Source organism: Schistocerca gregaria, chromosome 4 (genome assembly GCF_023897955.1).
Source record: "Schistocerca gregaria isolate iqSchGreg1 chromosome 4, iqSchGreg1.2, whole genome shotgun sequence".
Taxonomy (NCBI): domain Eukaryota; kingdom Metazoa; phylum Arthropoda; class Insecta; order Orthoptera; family Acrididae; genus Schistocerca; species Schistocerca gregaria.
The window spans coordinates 74,809,183-74,828,152 of record NC_064923.1 but is presented as its reverse complement, the minus strand read 5'-3'; the positions used below and the strand labels follow the sequence as shown (position 1 = coordinate 74,828,152).

At 47.2% G+C, this 18,970-nt stretch overlaps 2 non-coding genes across 2 annotated transcripts; one reads left to right on the top strand and one right to left on the bottom strand.

Moving 5' to 3' along the window:
* Positions 1 to 2,458: 2,458 nt before the first annotated feature.
* Trnal-caa (transfer RNA leucine (anticodon CAA)) lies at positions 2,459 to 2,533 on the bottom strand. The gene has a single exon. It is a non-coding gene; the product is annotated as a tRNA-Leu (tRNA).
* A 7,263-nt stretch (positions 2,534 to 9,796) lies between these two features.
* Trnas-cga (transfer RNA serine (anticodon CGA)) lies at positions 9,797 to 9,871 on the top strand. The gene has a single exon. It is a non-coding gene; the product is annotated as a tRNA-Ser (tRNA).
* The last annotated feature ends 9,099 nt before the right edge of the window (positions 9,872 to 18,970 follow it).

Genomic DNA, 18,970 nt, shown 5'->3' with positions numbered 1-18,970 from the left:
TTTTTCTATCAGTATAATTATAACATAGACTAATGACCAATCTAATTTTACTATACAGGGTGGTCCATTGACCGTGACAGGGCCAAATATCTCACGAAATAAGCGTCAAACGGAAAAACTGCAAATAACGAAACTTGTCTAGCTTGAAGGGGGAAACCAGATGGCGCTATGGTTGGCCCGTTAGATGGCGCTGCCAAGGGTCGAACGGATATCAACTGCCTTTTTTTTAAAAAATAGGAAGCTCCATTATTTATTACATATTCGTGTAGTACGTAAGTAAATATGAATGTTTCAGTTGGACCACTTTTTCGCTTTGTGATAGGTCGCACTGTAATAGTCACAAACATATGGCTCACAATTTTAGAGAAACAATTGGTAACAGGTAGGTTTTTTAAATTAAAATACAGAATGTAGGTACATTTGAACATATATTTCGGTTGTTCCAATGTGATACGTGTGCCTTTGTGAACTTATCATTTCTCAGAACGCGTGCTGTTACAGCGTGATTACCTGCAAATACCACATTAATGCAATAAATGCTCAAAATGATGTCCGTCGACCTCATTGCATTTGGCAGTACGTGTGACGACATTCCTCTCAACAGCGAGTAGCGCGTCTTCCGTAATGTTCCCACATGCATTGACAATCCTCTGACGCATGTTGTCAGGCGTTGTCGGTGGATCACGATAGCAAATGTCCTTCAACTTCCCCCCAGAAAGAAATCTGGGGACGTCAGATCCGGTGAACGTGCGGGCCAATCCACCTGTCATGAAATATGCTATTCAATACCGCTTCAACCGCATGCGAGCTATGTGTTGGACATCCATCATGTTGGAAGTACATCGACATTCTGTCATGCAGTGAGACGTCTTGTAGTAACATCGGTAGAACATTACGTAGGAAATCAGCATACATTGCACCAATTAGATTGCCACGAGATAAAATAGGGGCCAATTATCCTTCCTCCCATAATGCTGCACAATGCGTTAACCCGCCATGGTCGCAGATGTTCCACTTGTCGCATCCATCGTGGATTTTCCGTTGCCCAATAGTGCATATTATGCCGGTTGACGTTACCGCTGTTGGTGAATGACGCTTCGTCGCTAAATAGAACGCGAGCAAAAAATGTGTCATCGTCCCTTAGTTTCTCTTGTGCCCAGTGGCAGAACTGTACACGACGTTCAAAGTCGTCGCCATGCAATTCCTGGTGCATAGAAATATGGCACGGGTGGAATCGATGTTGATGTGGCATGCTCAACACTGACGTTTTTGAGATTCTCGATTCTCGCGCAATTTGTCTGCTACTGATACGCGGATTACCCGCGACAGCAGCTACAACATCTACTAGGGCATCATCATTTGTTGCAGGTCGTGGTTGACGTTTCACATGTGGCTGAACTCTTCCTGTTTCCTTAAATAACGTAACTATCCGGCGAACGGTCCGCACACTTGGTTGATGTCGTCCAGGATACCGGGCAGCATACATAGCACACGCCCGTTGGGCATTTTGATCACAATAACCATACATCAACACGATATCGACCTTTTCCGAAATTCGTAAACGGTCCATTTTAACAAGGATAACGTATGACGAAGAAAATACCGTCCGCAGTGGCGGAATGTTACGTGATACCACGCAGTTATACGTTTGTAACAATTACAGCGCCATCTATCACAAAGCTAAAAAAGTGGTCCAACTAAAACATTAATATCTCTTTATGTACTACACGAATATGCAATAAATATGGGGATTCCTATTTAAAAAAACGCCAACCATAGCGCCATCTGGTTTCCCCCTTCAAGCTAGACGAGTTTCGTTCTTTGTAGTTTTTTCGTTTGATGCTTATTTCGTGAGATATTTGGCCCAGTCAGTATCAGTGGATCACCCTGTATAGTGAGTGAATTGGCATATCAATGGAGTGTGCTACCGCCTACCGTGATTTATGCCAAGCGAACGTCGGTAAAAGTCTGCTGCAGTGTGCTACCACCTGATGGCACTGACAGAAACTTGTGGTTGGGTGGTAAGGGCTAGAAGTGCACGCCACGAATTGTGTACATTGTTTACCAAAGCCGTAGGTATTTGACCAATAAGGCAAGTATGTTACCCCAGTTGCGCATGTGCAGGAGCTCCTTCTAACCGGCACAACTGATGGTGTGCTCATGACCCTGGTGCCAAATCTTACAGAGTATAGAGGAGCAATGTTGGACATCGCGGTATATTTAGTGCCGTGTATTTCAGATTACCCATCTGCATTACGCTTAACAGCGTTCAAACAAAAATAACCAATAAATCCGTAACGTGTCAATAGTTAGAGGGTTCTCAGGCTCTTGTGCTCTTACACAAGAGGCGCCACTAGTGTTCTCTACTGGTATTCATTTCAGCCACTGATCAGCAGACAGCATTCAGTCACGCGCTGAGCAGTGGACATAATGAAACTTCCTGGCAGATTAAAACTGTGTGCCGGACCGAGACTCGAACTCGGGACCTTTGCCTTTTGCGGGCAAGTGCTCTACCAACTGAGCTACCCAAGCACGCCTCACGCCCCCTCCTCACAACTTTACTTCTGCCAGTACCTTGTCTCATACCTTCCAAACTTTACAGGAGCTTCTGGAAACATCCCCAAGGCTGTGGCTCAGCCATGTCTCCACAATATCCTTTCTTTCAGGAGTGCCAGTTCTGCAGGTTTCGCAGAAGAGCTTCTGTAAAGTTTTGGAAGGTAGGAGACAAGATACTGGCAGAAGTAAAGTTGCGAGGACGGGGCGTGAGTCGCGCTTGGGTAGCTCAGTTGGCAGTTGGCCTTTGGCTGTGATGCGGTGAGGACGCTCTGTTTGTGTTCCTGCCGCGGAGCGAGCGCTCGTGTTGTTTACATCGTACTCGGCCGTTTCGCGAGTGCCGTACTCAGTATATAGATCACTATGGCGCACCAGTACGGAAAATAGACGCTCAAATTTACGTTTCGCAACGAATTTGCACGGCCCAAAGCACTCGAAGTCGAACGATTTTTACGAGAAGAAGTTAAAATCCCGGCGACCGATATTCCCGGCATTCACTTGTCCATTGTGAGTAGTATCGTATATGTCAAGATCATCAACTACGCAACGTGTGAACGGATCCTTTTGGACACGAAACAGGGCCTCCGTTTCTGCCATGCTGATGGCAATATGGGGACTGTGCAGGTCGATTATTCTGGCATGGGACTTTGCACGATCAGACTTTTCGAACTTCCTTTCGAACTACTGGCGGAGGACGTCGTGACAGCGCACCGCCCCTACGGCACGGTGCATGATCATATTGAGGAAAAATGGACGCTATTCCAGACATATCCTGTGCTGAACGGAGTCCGCCAGGTCCGAACAGAACTTAAAAGACATGTACCTTCATATTTGAATATCGGTGGCTGCCGTGCCATCGTCATCTACGATGAGCAATCTAAGACCCGCTCTGATTGTGGGAAGACGGGACACCTCAGATCAGAATGTATCCAACGTCGAATCACTCAACTGCCGCCGGCTGACGCGGACCCACCATCGCAGCCGACGCTGCTTCTCGTGACTTATGCAGCAGCCCTCACGACAGCTACCACTTCACCACGACAGCCGACATCCACTGTTGGGTCGCGGCTCCCTCGTCCAATACAGGGCGATGATGGCACACCCGTTCCACAAGCTACGGATTCAACTCCGATGCCGCCGCCCCCGTCGACGGACAACAAGATACATGACGACAGCATGGCCGTAGACTCGCTTATTGTGCCTATGGCTGCCTTTGTGCCGGAACGTCTTGAATCTTTGCCATCGTATGACACAGAAGGACACACAAGGAAGCAACGCTCTCCGAAGCGACGGAAGTGGAGGCGTACAGCAACTTCCGAACGGGATGCGACACAGCCCCCAGAGGACGACGACGACTCCGCCTTCAATGACGACGCTACCGCAGATGCAGCTGCCATTTGTTGCAGTGTGGCATCACCGAACGGAACTGAGGACAAACCACATATATCTACAGTGGCAGAATCCGATGCCGATATGCAGGACAGATGCTGCCCACCACCTTCTGGAGCGTAAGCACCCACGCCGTGTGCTGAGGAAGCTAGGGAAGCCGATCTTGTTTTGAGTTCCCCGACGTGGGCTGATGACCGCGATGCGACGGAACCATGGAAGAGACACCAACAGAGCCCACGCCATTGGCGCCGGCTGGAAAGGATTGCAGGTGAGGTTTGGGGGGATGCGGAGGTGTCAATACGGTCAGAAGCGTCATAGGTAATTCCAGTCTTAATGGATAACTTAACACCTGCGGTTCGGCAACAAGCTTATCGTATCGCCACGCTTAATCTGAACACGATACAAACGGCAGTGAAGATCCAGTTGCTGCGTGAGATGCTTCGTTCTGCGGATGTTGACATTGCCCTGTTTCAAGAACTGTATATAGCGGCCCTCCCCGTTTTCTACGGTTATGTGCCATATATGTCACCAGCGGACCGGAATGGCAGCGGTACGGCAATACTAGTTCGCGACGGAATTGCCATCAAAGAAGTGACTTACCTTCCGTCAGGAAGGGGGCTGGCGATCACAGCACTGGGCACGCGCATCATTAACATTTACGCTCCATCAGGAACTGACCAACGCCGCGAACGATCGCTGTTCTACTCGGAGGATGTCGCCCTCCCTCTTCATCAGCCGCTTCGATCAATGTACCTTCGGCGGCGACTTTAACTGTGTGCTCCACGCCAAAGACCAAGTCCCACATTTCTCGACTTGTCAGGAACTTCGGCTCATGGTTCGAGATCTGCTTCTCACCGACACGTGGGAGACAGTGCACGGGGACCGTCCCGGGCCGACATACCTTACTAGTCACTCAGCCAGTCGCCTAGACCGCATTTATGCCCACGGGCTCTAGCGCCGGGAGTAATGGACGCCGGACGTTGGCAGCTTGCCTTCTCCGATCATAGCGCTTTCGTATGCACACTCACTCTACAGCAGCAGCGGATATGGCGCAACCGAGGACCCTGGAAGCTGATGGGTGGACTGTGCAAAACCAGCGTTCCGGCGTGTGCTAACACAATTCGGAAAAGATACCGCAGCTTGGTATCGTCACACATTGGACTTTTGCTACACGATGCTTCGCGAACTCGACCGCCAACCACCATCTCCAAACCGACAAATGGAAAGCCGCCGAATTAAAGGTAAAATATTGCATCTTACGAGGAAACATTTGGAGGGGGTCGTAGTGCGATCGCGACGTCACGACCGAACGGAAGGAGAAAACCCGTCTATGCATCACATCGTGCTCGACAGCCGCCGACGCCGACAGCAGCTGATCACGGACCTCGTATTGCCAGGTGGTAGGGTCGTAATGACTCAGGCGGCGGTTACAGAAGCCTTTGCAGATCACTATCGCATCGCCGGTTTTACGACGAGGTGAATACAGAGGAAGAGGAAGCGGACGAGCACGACATACTGCAGCACGTGTCGCACACCCTCGACGATGCAGCAGCGGCGACGCTGTTAGCTGGACTTACACGGGACGACATCGAGGACGCGCTTAACAAGGGAGCACTCAACAAATCTACCGGGCCAGACGGACTGCCGCTCGAGTTTTATCGGACTTTCCACGATCTAATGATGCCCCGATGGATCACCATTTACCAAGAACTGATGACCCCCGGTTCCCACGTGCCACCTGCATTCGTGGAAGATCTCCTTATACCGATATACAAGCCTTCCAGAGGTCGGACGGTCGAGGACTACAGTTCCATTACAATGCTCAACTCGGACTATAAAATCTTCGCCCGACTACTCGCCAGGCCCTACTCCTCTCCATGGAGCAAACGACACAGGGCGGAGTAACCAACACGCAAAGGGCAACCAGCGAATGCAGTGATTTAATAGCCATCGCCACAATTTGTCGCCTTCGAGCTGCTCTGATCTCCATTGATTTCTACCACGCCTTCGACAGAGTCCACCACAAGTTCCTTCTGTCCGTTATGGACAGTCCCGCCTGACTTCCTCGACATATTTCAGCACCTTTTCCGTGGAGCTGCTCCCGTGTACTGGTGAATGGACGGACTGCGGGTCCGTTTCCGATCCCACGGTCAGTTCGCCAAGGATGCCCACTCTCCATGATCCTTTACGCGATCGCACTCGAACCACTTGTCGGAGGGTTGAAAAACAGGCTCTAGGGCATGTCATTGAGGGATCACACCTTTCACTGCAGGATCTATGCTGATGACCTTCTATTACTTGTCCGATCTGGTGACGGGCTACACTCGGTGATACAATGGATCAATCGCTATGGATTGGCAGCGGGCAGCCTCATGAATGTGGCCAAGTCGGCGATGCCCATTGGGAGAGGTCTACAGGAGGACGCTTTAGCCCCTCTCCCACTAGTTAATAAGATCCGGTTCTTGGGTATAACATTTACACAGGATGTGCGCCGCATGGCTGCCATGAACTATGCACGATTACTACAGGCAATACGCACAGAAGTTCGCCGGAACTTACTTTGACGGATGGACCTCCTACAGCGTGTGGAATACCTCAACCTTCACGTGGCGACTAAGATGATCCACATGGCCCAGGTCCTACCGATATCGACAGCGATGGCATACAGACTGCAAGCAGCGTTCGGATATTACCTTACCGCCGGACACCTTTTCAAAGTCCGCTGCGGAACACTCAAGATCCCTTCGCATGATGGCGGACTGGGACTTATAAATGTACGAGCGAGAGCTATAGCGTTATACTTGTGCACAATGATGAAATTGTAGACCCACAAAGATGCTTCCCTTACGGGACGTTTGTTAGAGGAATTGCTGCCGGCGTATCTTCTGCCACCTGTCACGGTTGCGCACATTACACACTCACTCTCGCACCTCTCGGCATTTAATCTTGAGTATAGTTACGCGCACCCAGACCTTCCCAACACTCGCACTCCCAAGGCGAGAGACGTTTACAGGCTGCTCCTAAGGTCCATCCCTCGCAATGTGATTGAGGGGAAGAGCCGTACGACCCTATGGCCTGCAGTGTGGAGAGCGGTCCAGAAGCCGTTCCTCCCCACGCGGGTACGAGCTGCGTGGTACCAGGTGGTGAACGGGAAGGTTGTAACACGACAAAGGCTGCAGGATGTTGGGATGACGGATTCCCCCCTTTGCCCACGTTGCCACCTCGTGGATACTGACGAACACCGTTTAGCATGTGGATCGGCGTTAGAGGTATGGCTGCTAGTGCAGAAGATCCTCGCCTGCTACCTACATATCGCGCCTCGCACAATTGATCCACGGCTCATCCTTTCTCCGGAGGATACTTATTTCACACCTGCGAAGCTTCACGCTCTCACATGGTTTAAAGGCATGTCCATATACTACCTCTTTCGAGATTATGAGAAGATAGTGATTGATTACTGGCATAGCAGTCATAGCACACGTGAGTGTACACCTCGATACCGACAACTTTTTGCGAACTATTTGTGCAATGTCTTCGATAACCCCCCTCACAGTTGGGCAGTACCGGGCAGAGGATGACCGCCGGCATGGGGCTCCACACGCTGCGAAATGTTGTACCAATTTGGAACATGGAATCTGTACGCAGATGGGCCATGCACATGGAATGGCGTGCGGGATTTGCTTACATTTTTATTTATTTATTATCCATCATCATACTATTAGTTTCCAATTCTATTTCATAGTTAAAAAGGAACTCTTGTTCTGTTGTTGCTACGGATGTAAATTTCTAATTTTGTTTGTCGTAACTGAAAGACGCCTTTTTCCATATACACTCCTCGAAATTGAAATAAGAACACCGTGAATTCATTGTCCCAGGAAGGGGAAACTTTATTGACACATTCCTGGGGTCAGACACATCACATGATCACACTGACAGAACCACAGGCACATAGGCACAGGCAACAGAGCATGCACAATGTCGGCACTAGTACAGTGTACATCCACCTTTCGCAGCAATGCAGGCTGCTATTCTCCCATGGAGACGATCGTAGAGATGCTGGATGTAGTCCTGTGGAACGGCTTGCCATGCCATTTCCACCTGGCGCCTCAGATGGACCAGCGTTCGTGCTGGACGTGCAGACTGCGTGAGACTACGCTTCATCCAGTCCCAAACATGCTCAATGGGGGACAGATCCGGAGATCTTGCTGGCCAGGGTAGTTGACTTACACCTTCTAGAGCACATTGGGTGGCACGGGATACATGCGGACGTGCATTGTCCTGTTGGAACAGCAAGTTCCCATGCCGGTCTAGTAATGGTAGAACGATGGGTTCGATGACGGTTTGGATGTACCGTGCACTATTCAGTGTCCCCTCGACGATCAACAGAGGTGTACGGCCAGTGTAGGAGATCACTCCCCACACCATGATGCCGGGTGTTGGCCCTGTGTGCCTCGGTTGTATGCAGTCCTGATTGTGGCGCTCACCTGCACGGCGCCAAACACGCATACGACCATCATTGGCACCAAGGCAGAAGCGACTCTCATCGCTGAAGACGACACGTCTCCATTCGTCGCTCCATTCACGCCTGTCGCGACACCACTGGAGGCGGGCTGCACGATGTTGGGGCGTGAGCGGAAGACGGCCTAACGGTGTACGGGACCGTAGCCCAGCTTCATGCAGACCGTTGTGAATGGTTCTCGCCGATACCCCAGGAGCAACAGTGTCCCTAATTTGCGTCGCTGCGTTCCGGTCCCAGGTCGACGGGCACGTGCACCTTCCGCCGACCACTGGCGACAACATCGATGTAGTGTGGAGACCTCACGCCCCACGTGTTGAGCAATTCGGCGGTACGTCCACCCGGCCTCCTGCATGCCCACTATACGCCCTCGCTCAAAGTCCGTCAACTGCACATACGGTTCACGTCCACGCTGTCGCGACATGCTACCAGTGTTAAAGACTGCAATGGAGCTCCGTATGCCACGGCAAACTGGCTGACACTGACGGCGGCGGTGCACAAATGCTGCGCAGCTAGCGCCATTCGACGGCCAACACCGCGGTTCCTGGTGTGTCCGCTGTGCCGTGCGTGTGATCATTGCTTGTACAGCCCTCTCGCAGTGTCCGCAGCAAGTATGGTGGGTCCGACACACCGGTGTCAATGTGTTCTTTTTTCCATTTCCAGGAGTGTATAAGAAAAGGATAACAGAAAATAATTTCCAATTTAAAAAAAATAAAAAAACAACAACAAAATAAAAGAAAACAAAACAGTGGCCAGCGCGGGAGAATGTCATAAAAAAAGTGGTCAGCGCGATAGAATGTCAATCCTACTGGCCCAGGTTCGATTCCCGGCTGGGGCGGAGAATTTCTCCTCTCAGAGAATGGGTGTTGTGTTGTCCTAATCATCATCATTTCATCCCCATCGACCCGCAAGTCGCCGAAGTGGCGTCAAATCGAAAGACTTGCACCAGACGAACGGTCTACCCGACGGGAGGCCCCCGTCACACGACGTTATTATTATGAACTCTAATGTAAAACACAAAACCGGATGGAATCCATACAAGAAAAAAAAAGTTGGTGGAGCACTTGCCCGCGAAAGGCAAAGGTTCCGAGTTCGAGTCTCAGTCCGGCACAAAGTTTTAAACTGCCAGGAAGTTTCATATCAGAGCACACTCCGCTGCAGGATGAAAATCTCATTCTGGAAACATCCCCCAGGCTGTGGCTAAGCCATGTCTCCGCAAGATCCTTTCTTTCAGGAGTGCTAGTTCTGCAAGGTTCGCAGGAAAGCTTCTGAAATGTTTGGAAGGTAGGAGACGAGGTACTGGCAGAAGTAAAGCTGTGAGGAAGCGGCGTGAGTCATGTTTGGATAGCTCAGTTGGTAGAGCACTTGCCCGCGAAAGGCAAAGGTCCCGAGTTCGAGTCTCGGTCCGGCACACAGTTTTAATGTGCCAGGAAGTTTCATATACTACAATGTTTTGAATAAACTTCAACTGAGCCGTGAGCCGAGTTTGATATCTCGTGCCTGGAGAGTTGCGCACATGCTTTGCCCGGTAGAGGATGTTTTGTCTTCTCTCTAGTGGAAGAGAGGAAATGGGTTGTGCGGAAAGGCAGGGACTGGGCGGTTATGGTGGGTGGTGGGTTATGTGTCCGGTGGAACGTGGGAGTTTCCTGGAGAGCAGTTGGTTAACATTGCCGGCGCACCTTTTTCTCTGGTGTGAGCGTTGGCAGCCGGCGTTCTCCGTGCAGGGCGCTGCGGCTGTTGACGTGTCGTGCTGGTACCAGACTCCTCTCGGACAATTTGGCGAAGCCCACCGTTCGTCTCCCCTTCTGTACTAGACGACCGGAATGGCAACTTTATCGGCCACCGAGTGAACGCCTTCTTCGGATTCCTCGGTCGAAAGAATATTGGAACTCTGTCGTAAGGACTATAGGACCAAACTGTTGAGGTCATCGGCCCCTAGGCCTACGAACTACTTAATCTAACTGAAACTAGCTTACGCTAAGGACAACACACACACCAAGCCCGAGGGAGGACTCGAATCTCCGACGGAGGTTCAAATGGTTCAATTGGCTCTGAGCACTATGGGACTTAATTTCTGAGGTCATCAGTCCTCTAGAACTTGGAACTACTTAAACCTAACTAACCTAAGAACATCACACACATCCATGCCCGTGGCAGGATTCGAACCTGCGACCGTTCTAGCCTGTAGCTCGGCCACTTCGGTCGGCTTCCGACGGGGGCAGCCATGCGGCTTTGGTCGAGGAAAGAGCCCGGATCCACTTATGTTTACGGTGAGCGTAATTTGTATGTTCTACAGAGAGTTGTCTCCACTGCCTGATCTTGGTTGTGTTCGAAGAAGTTTGGCGCTGGCCTTCCGCATGGTTTTTCAGTTTTTTTTGGTCATATTACGCTGCCGCATTTTCCATCTGCTGTCACTTTGAAAGGGTTTGTGGATCGTGCTCAGCTGTCTTCTGGGGGAAATTGGCTAATGTCTAGGGTAAACGTTTTATATATATAAAAATTATGGCCCCCACCTTTTAGTAAAGTGCAGACTGTTGTTTTGGTTATTTAATTTTAAGCGTTAGAGCCCTGTTCCCAACTCTAAGTCACATTTCGTCACTATGTTGGTTTCTAGAAAAGAGACCCGCTTTATTTAAGGGCACTGAATTGTTATTAGGGCCAGTAAATATTTTTCCCTCTTAGATACCACAACTCTTAGGAGAAATATTCGAATATTTTATATGATGCTTCAAATGATGCTTGCTTCTGTTAAATTAAATATAAAACTCTCCTAAAAATAATTCCATGAGGATAACTGACGTTCTTGAGAACTTGCATTTGATCACTAACCTAATAAAAGGCCATTTGTATAACTTGGGCTTTGGATACTAGTTTAAAGACCGCTTGTGCATTTATTGTGATTGTGTTGACAGGTGTTCTACATTTCAGATATTAATAGTTTTTGGTCCTTGGCCGGTAGCAATTTTCGCTGTAAGTGTTCATCTCTCTTGAACCTGTTACTTTTAACTAACATCACGAGGCGAGTTAATATTCAATGGCGCTTTAATCTAAAGTTAATAATAGTTACTGGACTTCTTTTAGAGCCGGGGTAAAGGATTTGGTTTTATTTAACCTGTTCACTGCTTAATAGTGCTTTCCTATAGTTCATACGCTGTAGTGCAGTGCCTGTCCTTTCTCGGCCGGCCGGAGTGGCCGAGCGGTTCTAGACGCTACAGTCTGGAACCGCGCGACAGCTACGGTCGCAGGTTCGAATCCTGCCTCGGACATGGATGTGTGTGATGTCCTTAGGTTGGTTAGGTTTAAGTAGTTCTAAGTTCTAGGGGACTGATGACCATAGATGTTAAGTCCCATAGTGCTCAGAGCCACTTTTTTTGGTCCTTTCTCGGCTTGTTATCGATGGTTCAAATGGTTCAAATGGCTCTGAGGACTATGGGACTTAACATCTATGGTCATCAGTCCCCGAGAATTTAGAACAACTTAAACCTAACTAACCTAAGGACATCACACACATCCATGCCCGAGGCAGGATTCGCACCTGCGACCGTAGCAGTCGCTTGTTATCGCCGGGGGGCTGAGTCCCGAGGTCTGGGGTCGGTTGTGTCGTTTGCTGGTTTGTGCCCTCGTTATTTTCAGATTATGATGTGCCTCGGCATGACTTCCAACGTAAATTATTAACATTTAATTTTCTGATGAATAATATTTTAAAAAACTTTATGCGATATATAAATTGTTTCTCTTCTGGTATTTCAAGTTTAATGCCCTTTTTAAGGGTGAAAGCACACTTTTAACCCTTAATGCGTTTTGAAGTTGAGCCTTGTGCCTCGTTTCTGTCGGGGAATGGAAATTATTGTTCGTTAATAAATTGTTTTAAAGAGTACTTGGTAACAAATGATATTCAATAGTTTTCCCCAGCCTTTCCTCTAGGACCCGTTGGTTGGTGCCCTCGTCAGATACAAGCGCTTCTTACCTGAATCGCAACAACTATCCAGTGTTTTCTGTGGGTCACTACCGTAATAAACTACGTAGTCATAGAGCAAGCCATTGTATGTATAGTTCATAGAACGCTGCAAGAAATCGAATACAATCATCTGAGCAATATTTTGCAGTGAAATGGTCTTCTTCATCATAGCAACAAGATATACTGTATGTGACGCATACAATCCTCTCCATTTGGATATTAAAATCTGAGGTTTAACGCATACGTGTTTCATTTCTTTTTGGAATCCTACTGAAAATGAAATATGCAAATCTTTCTGTACAACGATGACAGAAGGTCTTTAAGTGAGGACATGTAACTACTAAAAAATATTACAAGGCAGCACGTTTACAATGTATGCATGGATTACCCGTTGACGGTTGGGAAGCTTCGTGGCTTCGAGCACTACATGATGCGTTCCCACGCTGGGCAGCTGACACCTGTCGCATCTGTGCCCGATCACAGCAGGCCCAGCCAGGCTTGCAAATCATTCATTTTAATCATGCTGCGGCCTGTGAATTAATAACGTCATTTACACCAATCGAGAAGAAATTTTATATAGCCTCTCACAATAACAATAGTTAACTGCTGTACGAGTTTCAGGTCCACATTTGAAATAATATAGGATGTTTTCAAAACTGCCTAAAACCCTTCTCATTAGAAACAACATTCCGACGCATTGATAAGTTGTTTAATTACATCAAAGATGGCAGGAAATCAATACTTTGGCATTAAACAGTTAGTTGACGCACTTAAATTTACGCAATGTATCTGTTTTCAAACAATAATGTTTGACATTATTTTCATTTGTTGTTCCACAACGAAACTCCGTCTCCAAACCTGTCAGAAAACCATAAGAGATTCTGGTCGTATGTAAAATACACGAGTGACAAGACGTAATAGCTACCTTCACTGTGTAATAATGATGGTGATATTACCAATGTCAGGTCCACCAAATCGAAGTTACTAAATACGGTTTTCCGAAATTACTTCACAAAAGACGAAGTAAACACTCCAGAACTCAAATCAGGAACAACTAACAACAGGAGTATGTTAGAAATAGATATCCTCAGTCAAGCGAAGCAGCTTAAAACACTTAAGAAAGCAAAGCTTCTGGTCAATATTGTAGAGTAGTACGCTTCCTTTTACAGTTAGCAATCATGTACAACCGTTCGCTCGTAGAAAGATCTGCACCCAAAGACTGGAAGGTTGCACAAGTCACACAAAAATCCAAGGAAGGAAATATGAGTAAATCCTCTGAATTGCAGACCAATAGCACCAGCGTCGATTTCCAACAGAATTTTGGAACACATAGTGTGCTCCAACATTATGAATCACCTCAACGATTTAATGACAAATAGCCAAGATTGACCCAGGAAATAGCGTTCTTGCGAAACACAAATTTTGTGTTAGCAGAAGAGCAAACACCGTGTTACGAGTGGAGGCTGAAATGCACGCGTTTTAGCTCACGCAGGCTGGCGTGAGGAGGGAAGAACTATACTGGCGTGAGGTCTGGAACATGACAAGGAATGAGAATTCAGAAAGCGGACGTAGTCAGTTTGATGCTTAACTTTAATCCATTAATGATGTACGTCGCTCTTGACGGTATATTATTCACAATATAATCAGTTGAGAATACATTCTTGAAGAATATGACGCCTTTCTAGGTCGTAGCAATTGACGTAGCTGAAGGCTATGCTAAACTGTCGTCTCTGCAAATGAGAGCATCTGTAGTCAGTGAACCATCGCTAGCAGAGTTGGCTGTACAACTGGGGCGAGTGCTAGGGAGTCTCTCTAGACTAGACCTGCCGTGTGGCGGCGTTCGGTTTGCAGGCACTAATAGTGGCGACACGCGGGTCCGACGTACCTGTATACTAACGGACCGCGGCCGATTTAAGGGCTACCACCTAGCAAGTGTGGTGTCTGGCGGTGAAACGACAACAAATTTTATTCTCACGACGTAGTGAATGCAGTCGACAGAGGGCGTCAAATTGATTCCATATTTTTACATTTCCAGAAGGCTTTTGACAGCGGTCCCTAATTAAATTGCGTGCCTGTGCAGTATCATTTCACTTCTGTTACTGGATTCGTAATGTCCTGTCAGAAAGATCACAGTTCATAATAACTACTAGAAAGTCATCAAGTTAAAGTGAAGTAATATCTGGCTTTCCCCCGGGGAGGCGTTACAGGTCCTCTTTTGTTCCTGATCTTTGTAAACAATTTAGGAGAAAATCTGTGCATTCTGGTTAGATTCTTTGCAGATGACGCTTTCATTTACCGTCTTGTGGTCATCAGAAGATCAAACCGAATTGCAAAATGATTGAGACAAGATATCTGTATGGTGTAGAAAGTGTAAATTGAGTTTAAATCTTGAAAAGTGTTAAGTTATCCAAAGGAGTACTAAAAGGATTCCGCAAAATTACAGTTACACGAAAAATCACATAAATCTTTAGCACTGTAAACTCAACTAAATACCTAAGGTTTACAAGTAACTTAAATTGGAACGATCATATAGAAAATGATGTGAGGAAAGCAAATCAAAGACTGTGATTTGTTGTCAGAACACTTAGAAAATTTAACAGATCTACTAAACAAACTGCTTACATTGCACTTGTCCGCCCTCTTCTGAAGTGTTGCTATGCGGCGTACGATCCACATCAGATGGGACTGACGGAGGACATCGAAAAAGTTCTAAGAAGGGCAGCTCGTTTTGTATTATCACGAAATATGGGAGAAAATGCCATGTGTATGATACACGAACTTGGGTGGCAGTCATTAAAACAAAGGCGTTTTTGCTGCGGGAGGACCTACTCATGAAATTTCAATCACCAACTTTCTCGTCAGAGAGTGAAAATACGTTGTTGGTGCCCACTTGCATAGGAGGAATGATCATAATAAAATAAGAGAAATCAGAGCTCGCGTGGAAGGATTTAATCGTTTTTCCCGCACTCTGTTCGAGATTTGAAAGGAAGAGAAGCACCTGATAGGTGGACAGGCACTTAATTGTGAATTGCAGAGCTATCATGTTGGTGTAGGTGTAGAGTCAGTGAAAGGTGAACACAGCACGTATATGATGTGTGTATGAGCCTTGAAGTTTTATAGTAATTAATGATGAAAAAGCGTGTGAATTATATTGTGTGATCGAGCATTAAGTCGCTTACGTGGTATGGTTTGCTTGTTATAGTGCACCCAGTTTAAGTTTTCTGGAAGCAGTATCTCTACTTCTGATATTGAGGCAAATGAAGATATAATTATTATCAGTTTATTTGGTTTTCGGAAAATACACATTTTGCAGAATGATTAAAGTAAATACAGAATTGTAGATGGGTCAAGAAGGGGAATTACCGCGCTGTCCACGAAAAACTATGCAGCTGTCTGGCTACGGTGCGTTCCAGGCTATCAGATTAGAGAATGTTGTGGATGGAGGAAAGATCACGTAGGATCAGTGGTAGCTTCGCCAGGTGGCAGACTTTGGTTCATCGTGCATAACTCTGGGAAAATTCAGTCAGACTACATTGATATGCGCGTGCTTGCCTTGAGGAACCATGATTCAGATTTCGTACCGTCAGGACCGATGTTACGGAGATACAGGAATTTTGTATAAGTGTAATTTGCTTTGTCTGAGACGTGAATAATTCGGACGTGGCCAGAGCAGGTGTAAACAACGTTTCCGTAATACGAGACGTGCTTTTTAAGTAGGTACCGTTTTGAAATTTAAAAAATGACGGGCCAACATTTCTCAATAATTTTGTTTTTGCATGAAATCCTGTACCTTAATTTACGCACTGACGTCATTACAGTCTGATTCTTCCTTGTTTAGATTGTGTGCTGAATGTTTAAGATGCCTCCGATAATCACGAGTCCCACCGACTGTGAAGTACGGGCTGTTGTGAGATTTCTTAGTGCTAAAGACCGAAAAGCGATCGATATTCATCGTGATATCTGCGCACTTTACGGAGAAAACATTATGAGTGATGGAATGGTAAGAAAGAGGGAGATAGCATTTAAAGTTGGCCGCACAAATGTGCATGATGAACAACGGAGTGGGCGTCCTTCTGTCGTTAATGAAAGTTTGGTGCAGGAAGTGGACAACAAGGTGAGAGGAAACAGACGCTTTACGATTTACTCCTTGCGAGATGACTTTCCTAATGTTTCTCGTAATGCTTTGTATGCCATTGTGACCGAGCACTTGAATTACCGAAAATTGTGCTCACGGTGGGTACCGAAAATGATGACGGATGTGCACAAAACCAAACGTTTAGACAGTGCATTGACTGCCCTTGAGCGGTACAATAACGACGGTGATGATTTCTTAAGCGAAATCGTTATGGGTGATGAAACATGGGTGGCCTACGTCACACCAGAGTCAAAACAACAGTCCATGGAAGATGAGCAGCGGCATCGTTTTGCTGCAAGACAATGCCCGTCCGCATGTGGCGAATCAGACCAAAGATCTCATCACATCTCTAGATCATACTCCGTACAATCCCCAGTCTTGCTCCCAGTGACTACCATCTGTTCCTGCACTTGAAGAAACACCTGGGCGGTGACCGTCTTGAAGACGATGACGAAGTCAAAACAGTGCTGATGCAACGGTTAAGAAGTCCGCCGGCAGACTTCTATGAGGAGGGTGTTCAAAAACTGGTACAACTTTATGACAAGTGCCTCAATATTGACGGAAATTGTGTAGAAAAGCAGAATAAGATACAGGCTTTCATGTAAAAATAAATTTATTGAGATATTTTAGCACGTCTTTTTTTAATTTCAAAACGGTACCTACATAAAAAACACGCCTTGTATTTGAGAAGGCTGCGAGTTTCGTCCGCTGGGCCTAAGAATTCCGCGTACCGTGCTGCTCATATTACTGAATTCTGGTGAAACGGGTAGTATTGAACGAGCATACAAAACTGATGACCGCTGTGTGCACTTTCCAACTGTTAACTGACTGCTCAAAGTTGCGGTTCTTTGTACAGCAGCTAGCGAGTCGAGTTAACGTGACAGTACAAACGATGGGCTAGAAGGTCTGTTTGTTTTTCCGTCAAGCTCTGTGTGTTGGGATGAACTAGGTAGCAGCACGTGTATCGTTATAATATTAGTACAGGACGGACAGCTTAGACATGAACTAACCTCAGTGGGACCTGTGAAAACGAACTATCCTTACGTCAGGAAACGCAACGTTTTAAGCATCCTGGCCACACATATAGTGCAGCCCGTCTTCTAAACAGCTTTTCCGGTTTTATGACAATTTTACGCCGCTTCAGAGCACGGCGTGGCTCTAAGAAGCAGGGTAAGCTGCGTGAGTACATTCCAGTAGACGGAAAGGCACCGCGCTGCCGCACAGTGGCTGTATCAGAAGACACGTATGCTCGAATGAAAAGCAACAAGAAGTTCGCGAGAGGCCATAGAAATTACGCAGACAGCCCTTTCCTTCTTTTTTACTAAACTTGTACACTGCCGGAAAAAATCGCAACACTAATAAGACGGAGTTGACCGACGTAAACGAAAGTTGGTTGGCGTATTTCTGCATCTGAAAGATGATGTCTATTCAAGTTTCTCGCCAGTCGAGTAAGAGTGGAGCTAGTAGCAAATCAGGTTTCTTTTAAATACACGATGTGCGTAACTCGTGTTATTTACCTTTGAGATTGAACTTGATGAGTTGACGCTGGTCAACAGTGACTTAAAGGCCACAAAGACGCAGTTACCGACACCTCTCTCAGTCTGAACGAGGAGGTGTAATGGGCTGCGACAAGCTGGATGATGCTTCTGCAATGCTGCAGAAAGACTTGACAGGAATGAAGCCACTGTACGTGACAGCATACAGTGGTAGTCACTCGAATGTACGGCCACAAGAAGTCCGGGCTCCGAACGACCACGTGGCACTACCGAGAAGCAAGATCATCGTCTTCGGCGTGTGACTCTGTCTAGTCGTACTGCATTTGCAGCAGCAATCTGAGAAGCAGCCGGTCCCACATTGACACAAAAACTGTTATAAATCGGTTACTGAAGTACAGCTACGAGCCAAAAGCCTTACATCCTCCATTCGACTGACCCCCAAACAACTGCTATTTGCGACTTGAGTGGTGTCAAGCGAGAGCTCATTGGAGGGCAGGATGGAGGTCTGTTGTGCTTCCTGCTGACAGATGGTTCTGCCACAGTTCCAGTGATGGCCCTGTGTTGGTTTTGAGGAGAACGTTCGAGGCCCTACAAGCAACCTGTCTTCGTGCTAGACACACTGGACTTACACCTGGAATTATGGTCTGGGGTGCGACTTTGTATGCCAGCAGGATAACTCTCGTGGTTATCCCACGCGCCCTGACTGCAAATTTGTAGGCCAGTTTGGTGATTCGACCTGTTGTGCTACCACCCATGAACAGAAATTCAGTGGATGTTTCCAGTAGGATAACGATGGTCCACATACTGCTGTTGTAACCCAACATGCTCCACCTAGTGTCAACATGTTGGTTTGGCCTGCTTGAACACCAGGTCTCCAGTCGAGCATATGTGAGGCATCACCGGACAACTCCAGCGTCATCCAC